At 38.0% G+C, this 14,521-nt stretch overlaps 1 long non-coding RNA gene across 2 annotated transcripts in view; it reads left to right on the top strand.

Annotated features, from left to right (window-relative positions):
* The window catches only part of LOC103877465, a 36,088-nt gene extending 22,036 nt beyond the window's left edge, over positions 1 to 14,052 (top strand). Inside the window, exons 2-3 of one of the 2 annotated variants that reach the window (XR_002516970.2) lie at positions 12,015 to 12,193; positions 13,068 to 14,052. This is a non-coding gene — a long non-coding RNA (uncharacterized LOC103877465). The remainder of the gene's footprint in view (positions 1 to 12,014; positions 12,194 to 13,067) is intronic. The other variant, XR_637172.4, reaches the window with a different exon arrangement.
* Positions 14,053 to 14,521: the final 469 nt, after the last annotated feature.

Genomic DNA, 14,521 nt, shown 5'->3' on the forward strand with positions numbered 1-14,521 from the left:
CTGCTGGCTATATACCCAAAAGAAACAAGACCAGTATATTGAAGAGATATCTGCGCTCCCATGTTTGTTGCGGCACTGTTCACAATAACTAAGATTTGGAAGCAACCTAAGTGTTCATCAACAGATGAATGAATACAGAAAATGTCCTACATATACACAGTGGAGTAATATTCAGCCATATAAAAGAATGAGATCCTGTCAGTTGTGACAAAATGGATGGAACTGGAGATCATTATGTTAAGTGAAATAAGCCAGGCACAGAAAGACAAAGATTGCATATTCTTACTTATTTGTGTGATCTAAAAATCAAAACAATTGAACTCATAGAGATAGAGAATAAAAAGATGGTTACGGGGGGCTCGGAAGGGTAGTGGTGGGAAGGAGGTGGGGAGGGTTAATGGGTACAACATATTAGAAAGAATGAATGAGCTCTACTATTGGTAGCATAACAGGGTGACTATAGTCAATAACAATTTAATTGTACATTTTAAATAACTGATAGTATAATTGGATTGTTTGTAACATAAAGGATAAATGCTTGAGAGGATGGATACCCCCTTTTCTATGATGTGATTATTATGCATTGCATGCCTGTATCAAAACATTTCATGTGCCCCATAAATGTATACACTTACTCTGTACCCACAAAAATTGAAATAAAAAAACGGGAGTAAAAGTTGTAAGTCTGAAACTGAAGCAGGCAGTATTGGAGAACCCAGCACATGAGGCGATCTTTGGCATAGTGGTTTCCAAACTATGATTTTTCTCCTAAGATAGATTCCCTGCGAGTTTCCTAACCAAGGAAGAAAACCAGAGAGCTATACATCAAATGTGAATTTCTGCCCTGCCGGGACAGTTGCTACATGTGAGAAGTGTTGCCTGTCACAGTTCTGAGAACTATTAGAGAATACTGTCAGCCTAGCTAAGGACGTCATGACTTAATGAGCCACTATTTGCATTGTACCTCTGTGATGGTTAATTTTCTGTGTCAATTTGACTGGCACCTGAGTGCCCAGATTAAACACTATTTCTGGATGTATCTGTGAGGGTGTTTCCACATGGGATTAGCATTTTAATTGGTGGACTCAGGAAAGTAGAAATGCTGTCTCCAATGTAGGTGGGCATCAATCCATCTATTGAGATCCTGAATAGAAAAAAATGGTGAAGGAAGGCGGAATTCACCCCTTTTTTGCTTCCTGCCAACCTGTTTGAGCTAGGATATCTTATCTTCCCCAACCCTCAAACTGAGATTTACACCATTGGCTCCCCTGCTTCTTGGGCCTTCAGTTTGGCCTGAATCACCGCACTGACTTTTCTGGATCTCTAGCATGCAGACAGTAGATTGTGGGGCTTCTTAGCCTACATAACTGCATGAATCAACTCCTTGTAATAAATCTCTTTCTCTCTCTCTTATATTTATATAATACATACGTGGAAACCACCATTCTACTCTCTGTTACCATGTATTTGATATTTGATGTTTTCAGAATCTACATATAAATGAGACCATAGTATTTGTCTGTGACTTATTTCATTTAGTATGATATTCTTCAGGTTCATCCATGCTGTCTCAAATGGCACTATTTCCTTCTTTTTTTATGGCTGAATACTATTCCATTATAGAAATATAAATATATATATGTACGCACACACATACATATATAAATCACAATTTTTATCCCTTCATCCATCAACAGATACGTTGTTTCTATGTCTTTGCTATTGTGAATAATGCTACAATAAACATGGGAGTACAGATTATATATACATGTATATATTTTAAAAAATTTATTTTTATTTTTATTTTTGAGATGGAGTTTCTCTCTTGTTGCCCAGGCTGGAGTGCAATGGCATAATCTCGGCTCACTGGAAACTCTACCTCCTGGGTCCAAGTGATTCTCCTGCCTCAGCCTCCCGAGTAGCTGGGATTACAGGTGTCAGCTACCACACCTGGCTAATTTTTCTATTTTTTTTTTTTAGTAGAGACAGGGTTTCACCATGTTGGTCAGGCTGGTCTCAAATTCCTGACCTCAGGTCATCCACCCGCCTCGGCCTCTCAAAGCCCTGGGATTACAGGCGTGAGCCACCACACCCAGCTGGGAGTACATATATTTCTTTGAAACACTGCTTTTGTTTCCTTTGGATACGTACCCAGAAGTAAGATTGTTGGATCATATTGCAGTTCTATTTATAATTTTTTGAGGAACCACCACACTGTCTTCCATAATGGTTGTGCAAATTTATATTCTGCAAACACAAAGGATTCTCTTTTCTCTACATCCTTGCCAATACTTTGTTATCTTTTGTCTTTTTCATAATAGTCACCCTAGCAGGTATAAGGTGATATCATATGATGATTCTGATTTGAATTTCTCTGATGATTAGTGATATTGTGCATGTTTTCACATGCCTGTTTGCCATTTTTATGTCTTCTTTGGAAAATGTTGTGGTCCTTAGCCTATTTTAAAATCAGGTTATTTGTTTTGTTTTTGTTTTCATTTTGCTATTGAATTGCATGTTTCTTACATATTTTGGATATTAATCTATTACCAGATACAGGTTCACAAATATTTTCTCAAATATTCCACAGCAACTTGGATGGAGTTGGAGGCAATTATTCTAAGTAACACAGAAGTGGAAAACCAAAAACCATATTTTCTCACTTATTATTAACATTGTTTTGTTCCTTTTAATGGCTCAGTAGTAGAATTCTTCTATGCCCAATTTGTTGAGAGTTTTTTTTTTTTTTTAATCACGAAAGGATGCTAAAGTTTTTCGATTGCTTTTTTTTTGCATCTATTTCTTTTAATGTGCTGTTGAATTTGGTTTGCTTGTATTTTGTTGAGGATTTTTGCATCTATGTTTATTATGGATATTGACCTGTGATTTTTTGTTTTTTGATGGTGTCCTTATCTGGCTTTGATATTAGGGTAAGACTCATCTTGTAAAATAAGTTTGGAAATACTCTTTCTACAATTTTTTGGGAACAGTTTGCGAGGAATGGCCATTAATCCTTTAGATATTTGGTAGAATTCACCAGTGAAGTATATGGTCCTAGGCTTTTCTTTGTAGGGAGGTTTTTGATTGCTGATTCAGTCCCCTTATTTATATTTTTTGTCTTCTCAGATTTTCTATTTCTTCGTGATTCAGTGTTGGTACATTGTGTGTGGCTAGGAATTTATGCATTTCTTCTAGGTTATCCAATTTGCTGGCATATAATTGTTTGTAGTAGTCTCTTATAATTCTTTGTATTTCTGTGATAGCAGTTGTAATGTCTTCACTTCTTTCATTTATAATTTTACTTATTTGAGTTTTCTCTCTTTTTTTCTTGGTTAGTCTAGCTAAAGGTTTGTTGATTTTTTTTTTATCTTTTCCAAAACCCAACTCTTAGTTTTGTTGATCTTTTCCATTGTTTTTCTATTCTCTATTTTACTTGTTTCTGCTCTGATCTTTGTTGTTTCCTTCTTTCTGGTAACTTTGGGTTTAGATTATTATTTTTCTAGTTCCTTAATATTTAAACTTAGTTTGTTCATTTGAAATCTTTACTTTTTCTTAATGTAGATATTTATAACTATGAATTTTCCTCTCAGTACTGCTTTTGCTGCATCCTATATGTTTTCAGATACTGAGTTTACCTTTTCATTTGTCTCAAGATACTTTTTTGCTTCCTCATTAATTTCCTCTTTGGCTCATTGATTGTTCAGGAGTATATTATTTAATTTCCATGTATTTGTAAATTTTCCAATTTTTCTCACATTATTGATTTCCAGTTTCATACCATTGGGGTCAGAAAAGATACTTGATATAATTTCAACATTCTTAAATTTGTTAACACTTATTTTATGACTTAATGTGATCTATCCTGGAGAATGTTTTATATGTGCTTGAGAAGAATGTGTACTTCCCTGCTGTTGGATGGAATGTTCTGTATATGTCTATTAGGTCTCTTTGGTCTAAGTATTGTTCAAATATGGTAGCTCCTTATTGATTTTCTGTCTCGATTATCTATCCATTGTTGAGTGTGGGATATTAAAGTCACCGACTGTTACTGTTTTGCTGTTTATTTTTCACATTAGTTCTGTTAATATTTGCTTTATGCACCCAATGTTGGGGACATAAATATTGAAATAATTTTTATATCTTTTTGATGAATTGGCTCCTTTATCATTATATAATGATTTTCTTTGTCTTTTGTAACAATTTTTAGAAATGTCTCTTTTGTTTGATATAAGTGTAGCCACCCTTGCTCTCCTTTGGTTACCATTTGCATGGAATATCTTTTCTCATTCATTCATTTTTAGTCTTTGTGTGTCCTTATAGCTACTATGCTACTATGAGTCTTTTGCAGGTAGAATCTTGTTTTTTGTTTGTTTGTTTGTTTGCTTGTTTTTGAGACCGAGTCTTGCTTTGTGGCCCAGGCTGGAGTGCAATGGTGTGATCTTGGCTCAGTGCAGCTTCTGCCTCCTGGGTTCTTCTGCCTCAGCCTCTGGAATAGCTGGGACTACAGGTGAGCACCACCATGCCTGGCTAATTTTTATATTTTTAATAGAGATGGGGTTTCACCCTGTTGTCCAGGCTGATCTCAGACTCCTGACCTCAAGTGATCTGGTCGCCTCAGCCTCCCAAAGTGTAGGGATTACAAGCGTGAGGCACCATGCCTGGCCAAGAATCTTGTCTTTTATTCATGCAGCCACTCTGTCTTTTGATTGGAGAATTTAATCCATTTAAGTTTCAAGTAATTTTGATAAGTAAGGACTTACCATTGCCATTTTGTTAATTGTTTTCTGACTGTTTGATAGTTCTTTTTTTTCCTTTTTTCTTCTATTGCTTTCTTTGTGATTTGATGACTTTGTAGTTGTATGCTTCAATTCCTTTCTCTTCATGTTTTGTGTCTCTATTACAGATTTTTCTAAAACTGGTTTTTAACAAGTCACTTCTACTTTGCTGCTTCCAACAGTGATTCTAAATTCTCATTTTACTTGAACTGATAGTTGACTACTCTCTTTTTCTGACTTCATTTGGCTGGAACACCATCCTTTTTTGGAGTTTTTCTACCTTTTTGACTCTTCCTTTTTTGTCTTTTCTTGCTACTTTCTCCTAATATATTTGACTTCCAAATGTTGCAATCTCTTAAGGTTCAGTTTCTAAAACTCTTCATTCTCCTATGTTGATCTCATTTAAATTCCAAGGCTTGAAATGACATTCATGTGCTAACGTTTCTAAAATTTATATCTTTATATAGAACATCTTTCTAAATTTAGATTTAAATTAAGGCCTGGTCATGTGACTGTCTTGGGTCAAGAGGTAGTTAACAAATATGAAATAGGTGGAAATTTAAAAATTCCTTCTGCATTGGGTTTTGTGTTTTGAATTCTGTGACCCACAATGTGTATAAACCTGAGCTCATGTTCTAGTTGTTATAGCTGTGACCTTCTAGAAAGGTCATATAGAGGAGAACTGAAACATGCTGGCTGTAGGCTACCAACTGCCTGACATTGAATGAAGTGCCTTTAGCTTTAGTTGAGCTACCAGATGACTAAAGTCATGTGAATAACACTGGCCAAGACCAGTAGAAGTGCCTAGCTAAATTTAGCCTAAGTTTCTACACATAGATTTGTGAGAAAATGATTGTTTTAAGCCACTAAGTCTTGGGGTAGTTATGTGGCAGTAGAAAAATAACACACTATACTAAGAATTTTTTCCAGTTATATAGTTCAAGCAGTATTTTAATCAGCTGACCATCTATTTCGTTCCCAGTTACCTCATGTTTTGTTAGATGATATCATAAATCACTGTGGATCAAAACACTTCTATTGTCACTCTGATTCTGTAGCCAGCTATGGTAATTTCTACAACTTGTCTTTGATGATTAGGTGCTGCCATCTAATTTTGGCTCATCTGGAATCGCATTATAGTGACTGAGATAATTTCAATGGCTAAATCTTTCACTGTCAATCCTAACAAATTCCCTTTACTAATTCATATGTTAATGTCTAGTTAAGGTAGTATTCTCTGGGCCTTTCCAGGAAAGAAAGAGGCCAGGTGAGTTGGAACAGATTTTGTACTTGTCTCCTTGGGGCATAATGGGATCCAATCCTAATGATGGTTCTAGAAGCAACTTAATATTGTACATAGTAAATCTCCTAAATTCTTATCTCTCTTAGCTTTTGGCCACAAATTTCTGGCATCTCACTGAACTGAAGTATATAGTTTAATGGTTTTTAGTGTATTCACAAATATGTGCAAACTATCACCCCATAATCAATGATAAAGCATTTTCATCACCTCAAAAGAAACCTCACACCCATCAGCAGTGACTAACCAGTCCTCCTAGTCTTAGGAAACCACTTATCTACTTTCTGTCTCTATACTTTGCCTTTTCTGGACATTCATATAAATGGAATCATACAATATATAACTTTTATAACTAGTTTTTCATTCAGCATAATGTTTTCAAGTTTCACTTATGTTGTAGCATGTATCAGAACTTCATTTTTTTTTTTTTTGAGACGGAGTTTCACTCTTGTTGCCTAGGCTTGAGTACAATGGCGAGACCTTGGCTTACTGCGACCTCGACCTCCCGGGTTCAAGTGATTCTCCTGCCTCAGCCTTCTGAGTAGCTGGGATCATAGGTGTCCGCCACCACATCTGGCTAATTTTGTATTTTTAGTAGAGACGGGGTTTCGCCATGTTTGCCAGGCTGGTCTTGAACTCCTGACCTCCTGCATTTCGAATAAAACTCCAGACTTGAAATGTGATCTCTAAGAACCAGTACTTTCTGGCCGTTTGTTAGCCACTCTCTTGACACTCTGTACTTTTGTTTGTGGCACTTATGAGAATAGCAATTAATTTTTGCAGAATTATTTCTTAACTGTGTATATTTAATGTTTGTCTCCCTGCCTGACTGTGAATTCATCAAAGGCGGGATACGTCTTTCTCGTTCACTATTGTGTCCTCCACTGTACCATGCTAAATGCCTATGATGTAAGAGGTTATCAAATGTTTGCTGAAAGGAACCTCAGATCCCTAAGCCAAATGATAAATTAATAACACATATCAGTATATAATCTCATTGGATAAATATTAGAAGTTTTTACAGGAGCAAACTAGAAAAAAAGTAAATGATAGAGAGGCCTTCCATGGAAATCAAGAGTGCCGTGGGGATGTAAACATCTGGGGTTGAAGTCAAAGTGGCCCAAGCATTAAGTATGTTGTTGACATTTACCCGGAATTCCTTTATCTCATCAAACAGATCCACTTTGAAATAATCAACACCTTTTGTTTCACCTCTCTCCATGCTAAGTAAGAGTTATTCTGATTATTTGCTTGACTTACTGAGGGTGAACTTTGACCAGTGACCTAAGCACAAGGATGTTTAGTAAAACTCAGCTCCTTTCAGGCTTTTTGGCAAAGCAAGACAAGGCCCTAAGAGAGTTCCCAAGGAAATCAGTAGATCTCTCCCAAGATAAGTTATTAGGGTGGCGCAAAACTAATCAAGATTTTTGCCATTAAAAGTAACTGCAAATTAAAAGTAATGGCAAAAACCGAGATTACTTTTGCACCACCCTAATACTTTGCGTGGAGGACAAATGGCCCCAAGTCTGCTCCCACCTCACATGCATGGGGACTGGAGCAAGGGTACAAGTGGAGGCACATACATGTATATTTATGTAAAAGCTTTAAATGAAGAAACTGTTAAACAAGATACATTATGTCTCCTATTTTGACAAACTGACTTTCATAATGAGATAGAAAGATAGACTTTAATCTAGAATTCTCAGAGTATAGAATCTCTAGAATTTCACACTGGAACACTGCAATGTGGTGAGAGCCACCATCTATCTCCACTCTACTACCCTCCCCTGCCTATGGCCCATGGTTAAATCCTTCCTCTTTCTAACTCCACTCTGACCTGCATTGTAGGGGGCCTCAAGTGCACATGTGTGGACACTCCAGGCGTTGTGTCCAAGCTCCGTCCATATTTCCAGCAGACAACTGCCCCTTGGCTACCATTAGGCCCAGGGCTATATACACCTGAGAGAACTGACTTAGGGAAGGGGCTCAAGCAGTCCTCGGATATAAGTTCAAGGCCATTTGGGCAGGAAATTATGAAGGCTTGGGATTTGGATGGCATGTTCCTTTGTCTCAACACATTTCTTGTGCCCAGAGAAGAACATGATGGAGCAGTTCAGAGCGATACACTCTAAAGCATGGGTACTTGAGCAGAGGCTCTTCCTTCCCAGATCTGAGGGTGATTCAAAGTGGTGTGGGAGCAAACTGATTTTTTCCATGTCTTTTTTTTCTGTTATAATATGTGGGTGTGTAGAAGAAGCTAAATTGGGAGGGAGATGTGAAATGTTTCTTTGGGTGAAGGAATTTTTGTTTTATTTTATTTTTTATATCTGTTATGGGAAGGCTGTGTGTAGACTACTGATTCTGGAACTTGGCCCAATGTCATGCTAGTTGGACTGGTCTCTGTTTTCTTTTTGGTCATCCCAGATTCTCAAAAGATAATGACTAGCAGCACAGATAACATACTCGTTTTGCAAAGTTTATATTATAGATGTTGGGAGTGTCAAGAGACTATATGATGAGAAATAGGATTTGGATTCATTGTTTTATTCCTTATTGTTCCATCAAAGAGGTCATTTAATGGGTAGCCCCAGGTACATCTGATTTATTATTTAAAATTATGATGTTACATTTCAGGTCAAAGGATGCTGAGAATTTATAATGTTGGTGTTTTCAAAAAAACCCCAATAGGATCTAACATAAAACAGATATAAATAAAATGAAAATAACTGAAGGAGAATTAGAGGTCTGCCTCCCTCCCTCCCTCATCAGCAGCCCTGAGGATTTCTGCTCAGAGTTTCTGAAAGTGTCAGCCTCTAGGAGTTACCTGGGGAAACTGTTAAAAATGCAGATTCCTAGGTCTTGCCCCACTGAGTTGGACTTGAGAATTTGCATGTTTGACAAGACGCTACAGTGACTCATATGCATTCTTACATTTCCAGCTACAACAGATCTCAATGGACTAGACTGGGGTTAGGACATACATATTTTTATTTTTATTTTTATTTTTTAATTTTTATTATTATTTATTTATTTATTTATTTTTATTATTTTTTGATTATACTTTAAGTTCTAGGGTACATGTGCATAACGTGCAGGTTTGTTACATATGTATAGTTGTGCCATGTTGGTGTGCTGCACCCATCAACTCATCAGCACCCATCAACTCGTCATTTACATCAGGTATAACTCCCAATGCAATCCCTCCCCCCTCCCCCGTCCCCATGATAGGCCCCGGTGTGTGATGTCCCCCTTCCCGAGTCCAGGTGATCTCATTGTTCAATTCCCACCTATGAGTGAGAACATGCGGTGTTTGGTTTTTCTGTTCTTGCGATAGTTTGCTGAGAATGATGGTTTCCAGCTGCATCCATGTCCCTACAAAGGACACAAACTCATCCTTTTTTATGGCTGCATAGTATTCCATGGTGTATATGTGCCACATTTTCTTAATCCAGTCTGTCACTGATGGACACTTGGGTTGATTGATACACATATTTTTAAATAGTGTTCCAGATGATTTTGAAAGTTAATCTAAAATTTGGAAGCCATTGAAATAAATACTCTCTAAAGTGACCATGCCTGAGGCACGATCTCAGAGTGTGATCCTGGGGTCAGCAGCTTCAGCAGCACCTGGAAACTTTCAGAATTGTAAATTCTTGGCCCTCCGATTCCCAGCCGTGAATAACAGTCTCCAGAACACAGTTCAGCTATTGGTGGATTAACAAGTGCTGCAGGTGTTTTTGATGCTGCTAAAGTTTGAAAATCATTTCCCAACAATTCAATAAACATGCATTGACACTCTGTGAACATTCTGTTCTAGGAACATTGAGGGCCTGAAGAAGTCACAGTTCTCAAAGATTTGTCAATGGTACTTTGTTTGCAGCCTGATTTTGGTTCTGGAGTGATCAAGAGAATGTCAAGTTTCAACAGGGAGAAAAAATTCTATCTGTGAATATAAAAGTAGCGGTTTTTATAAAGAGTTTTAATTTTGTTCTTTATACTTTCTGTATTTTCCAAACATTAAACAATTGAAATTGGCAAAAACAGTATGTTCCTGGAAAATATGAGCCATTGGCAAAAAGTGATTTGTAAATGTCGTCAGCTGGGTGTGGTAGTGGGTATAAAAGTATCCAAAGCAGGGCAGCTGCTTCCAATTTCCTGAATTTTTCGGGGGTCATTAGTTGGCAGCTGATGTCATGAAGGATTTTGTGGGGTTACAATCATCTTTCCTTTTGTGCGTGATTTTGACTCTTTCTGAGCAAAAGTCAGGTACGAGTGACCCTTCTATTTTGTTTGAAGGCATAGTTTCTTAGCGGTTGTGGGCCTTTTACTGTTTGCTGTTTTGAGTAGAACTGACTTTCCAGTGTAGTTTTCTGACTTCTGTAGTGGTATTGCTTTCTCTTGTTTGCTCTCTACCACCCCGCAAAGCAAGTGATTTATCTGGTTTATCCTAATGCTTAGGAAAGAGCTAGTTTTATTCTTCCTCTGGATTTAGGTGTTTTCTGTTGTGATTTCTCACCCTATTCACCCTACCTGTGGAAAAATATTTCTCTGTTTAAGGTTTCAACTTGCTCTACCACCTCCCACCCTGATCTCCCACTCATAATCCTGCCACCTGCCTCCTGTCCTGCCCTGTTGCCTCCTAAATGGTCATGAGTTAGTGATCATAAATCAGGTTGTGAAAATAAAGTTCTTCATTCTTTCTTCTTTCACTTCTTATTCTCCCTAAGTCATAAAGTTGTTACCATTAATATTAATCGTTTTGTTTACATTCCACTTACTTTTTCCATATTTTACAGTAATCTTTTCTCATCTAAACTATATATTTTTATTTAAAAAGTTAATGGATAGAAATACTACGTATAAAATACATGTAATTTTGTTATTTCTAGTTTTTTCTTCATGAAAATACAGTGATGAATTGCTTTATCTATGGGACATGTTTTTGTCTAAAAACGTTTTTTGGATATGCTTCCGGTAGTAGAATTAATGGACACAAAATGAAGAAATGCTGTTGTAGCACCACAGCTGTGAATGTTTTGAGTTGACAGACTCACCACACAAGGTTTTAATCTGAGACTATCTTCCTTGTACATCACAGAAGGATACAGGGTGGAGACATAGCAGGTGCAGATCTTCATCTTATTGGCAGGTCTAACAAATGCCCCAGGGTACAGTTTCCCTTGTCTCTTCACCCACGTGGGTCGTAGATGTCTGCCAGGGATGAGAGTCAGAGGCCATAGAAGCTGCAGCTTCAGTGCCCTATTAGTCATTTACACCGGCCTAATTATGTAAACTCAAGGCTAGCACACCAGCTTGAGGCTCCCCCAATCCAGAGTAAACCCCACACAGCAAAAGAAGCAGAGACAGCATCCCATATTTAGCTTAATGTTGAACCTTTTTTTTTTTTTTGAGACGGAGTCTCGCTCTGTTGCTCAGGCTGGAGCCCAGTGGCGCGATCTCGGCTCACGGCAAGCTCCGCCTCCCGGTTCACGCCATTCTCCTGCCTCAGCCTCCCGAGTAGCTGGGACTACAGGTGCCCGCCACCACTCCCGGTTAACTTTTTTGTATTTTTAGTAGAGATGGGGTTTCACTGTGTTAGCCAGGATGGTCTCGATCTCTGACCTCGTGATCCACCCATCTCGGTCCCCCAAAGTGCTGGGATTACAGGCGTGAGCCACCGCGCCCAGCCAATGTTGAACTTTTAAGGAAACAGTACTGGAAGGGGAGGAGACAGGTTGTCTCCAGATAAGCTTGAATGGGACTGATCCTTCATTTACAATTTTACCATTTCATCTGAGTGATCATACTGTATCTCTCAAGGCTGTTTTACAGCGGTATCTTTTTTTTTTTTTTTTTTAATATGCTATGTTCAAACTTTCTCTGGGTGTCCTTTAGCATAAAATTGCTATCTAAATCTTTTTAATATTTTTTTTCAACAGTGTCAGTAGGATGTACTTCCTCTATGTTCTGGGTTGTGGCTGAACCAACTTTACTTGGTCAGGATCATATTTTGCATTCTGATGAAGCATCTCTAGGAACTGGCTGTCCTGTAACCAATGTAACTGCGAAGGGATATGAGTTTAATTACCCTGCCACTGAGTGTGGGATTCAGAAAGAGGTAAGAGCTGCAAGCGTTTCAAATAATAAACTAACCCCTAGGTTGTACCCTGCAGTAGCACTGTGTGTACTGTCAGTGTGAGATTTTTATTTATTTATTTATTTATTTATTTATTTATTTATTTATTTATTTTTGAGACGGAGTCTCGCTCTGTCGCCCAGGCTGGAGTGCAGTGGCCGGATCTCAGCTCACTGCAAGCTCCGCCTCCCGGGTTTACGCCATTCTCCTGCCTCAGCCTCCCGAGTAGCTGGGACTATAGGCGCCCGCCACCTCGCCTGGCTAGTTTTTTGTATTTTTTAGTAGAGACGGGGTTTCACTGTGTTAGCCAGGATGGTCTCGATTTCCTGACCTCGTGATTCGCCTGTCTCGGGCTCCCAAAGTGCTAGGATTACAGGCTTGAGCCACCGCGCCCGGCCAGATGTTTTCTTAATATACTATGGCCCGATGACTTTTGGGGAAATCCCTGAAACTTTGCTATATCTTCAGGATCAACGGATGAATGCTGTTAACGTTTTAGTAGTTTATGAATGACAACTTTTAGAAGAGCCAGGATTCTCAGTTTATGCTTGTAAGAGATTGTCTTGGGGATTTTATTTAGCTTATCAGAGCTAACGTTTTCTGTTTAGAATACATTTTCCTGTGGTAGGACTTTTTGTTGTTGTTTGTTTGAACTAACACCCCTAAATGGAAGTGTGTTAATCCTTAAAAAAAAAAAAAAAAAAAAGACAAGTAGAAGGCAGAGAGGTAGCAGTGGTAGTAAATCTACTACTGCGAAAGTAGAAGGAACAAAAATGAATTGAGACAAAATGAGACTTACTGGTTTATGTTTAAATGTAATCTGATGTGCAAATTGTGTCTTCTTTAAAACTTTCAGCTCATCATCTTTGGATACCACTTCAAGCTCTATCCATAACAATCTTACAGAATTCCAAAATGACCCTCCCTCTACCAATTCTCATTCTCCCTGGAACTTAACCAACCCTAGCTTATTTGGATTGACTCGGATTCCATATTTTCAAGACTCCTCAGTGAGGATCCGTAGAAAAGACAAAACATGGCAGTGTCCACATAGAAATGATCGTATTGACATAAGGAAGAAAAAGCTCGAATCTCTACTAAGGAGGGTATTTGTTGTTTAAATAGTGTCTATGTGATGGGTCTCACATTACATTTCAATCATGTTTAGAAAAAATGCTACTTCCATGTGTCTACATATATCCTGGTCTTGTCAATAAGTCTCCCTTTACCCTAGTTATGACAAATAGACAAAAATCTCTAGTATAGTTTAAACATAATCTGAGTCAATAAACTGTTCCCTTTAAGTAGTGCTCAGACACTTGAATAAAAATTTTCAAGTCTTTCAACCCTTCCCTCTAATCCCTGGCACATAGTAGGTCTTCCATGTTCACCGGTCAATGTATTAGTCAATGTGTTTTCTGTGCCAAGTTTATCAAGCGGTTACACTGGAAACTTTTCATTAACTACCTTTCTTTTTTCTCTGTAGGTAGAGGCATCTCATCCGTCACTCCTACTTAATATGTCTCATCCATTAGTCCATAAGAGTGCAAATGTAGCTATATTCTAGGTTCTTCCATGGCAATCCTGATAACTCTGTTGCTACAGCTTACTTAAAATTTAATTTTTGAACCACTCACTACAGATTTATCCATTTTTGGTGCCACTTCCTGAGAGGACATTGGGTTGAGATAGTGCCCAGTGCTTCATATATTTTTAAAAAGTGTTCCTTTTAAACACAGGCCATGCTGCCCTTGCATAGTCTCTTATAATATGATGTCTAAGTATAATTTTTATGTGGAGTTGATCTTACAAATAAAATATGCTGTGCCTTTGCTTCTTGATGACCGGGTTATAATCTCAAAACAACCGAGGCTGGGATGTAGGCATGGAAGGGTCTCTGTCCTCCACCTGCTGTTAGTGTACAAGTCATGTTTTAAATACAGTAGACTGAGAATAATCCTACATAGTTGTTTAATTCCTTTAAGAAAGATTTAGTATCCATGACAGAAATGAACACCGTTGGATCAACCAGGAAATAAGAGTATAAAGTTTGACCTCCTATAGGCCCATGGCTTTGGGAAACAGTGATAGCAGAATATTTCTGTATCTTTCTTCAAGATCAATAGGGTGAGATTAGTTTTTATTCTTGGCACTCTAGGAACTAAACCTTTAGTGATCCCTTAGGACCATCCTTCTTTATTTCAATGACCACTCTCCAGTTAGTAATAACATCATTCTGAAACACGCTCATGAGGATCTTCTTGAGATATTTCTAACAAAACCTTGAGGGCTCAAGTCCTGCCTGTGTGA

The sequence above is a fragment of the Papio anubis genome, chromosome 12 (genome assembly GCF_008728515.1).
Source record: "Papio anubis isolate 15944 chromosome 12, Panubis1.0, whole genome shotgun sequence".
In the NCBI taxonomy this organism is placed as follows: domain Eukaryota; kingdom Metazoa; phylum Chordata; class Mammalia; order Primates; family Cercopithecidae; genus Papio; species Papio anubis.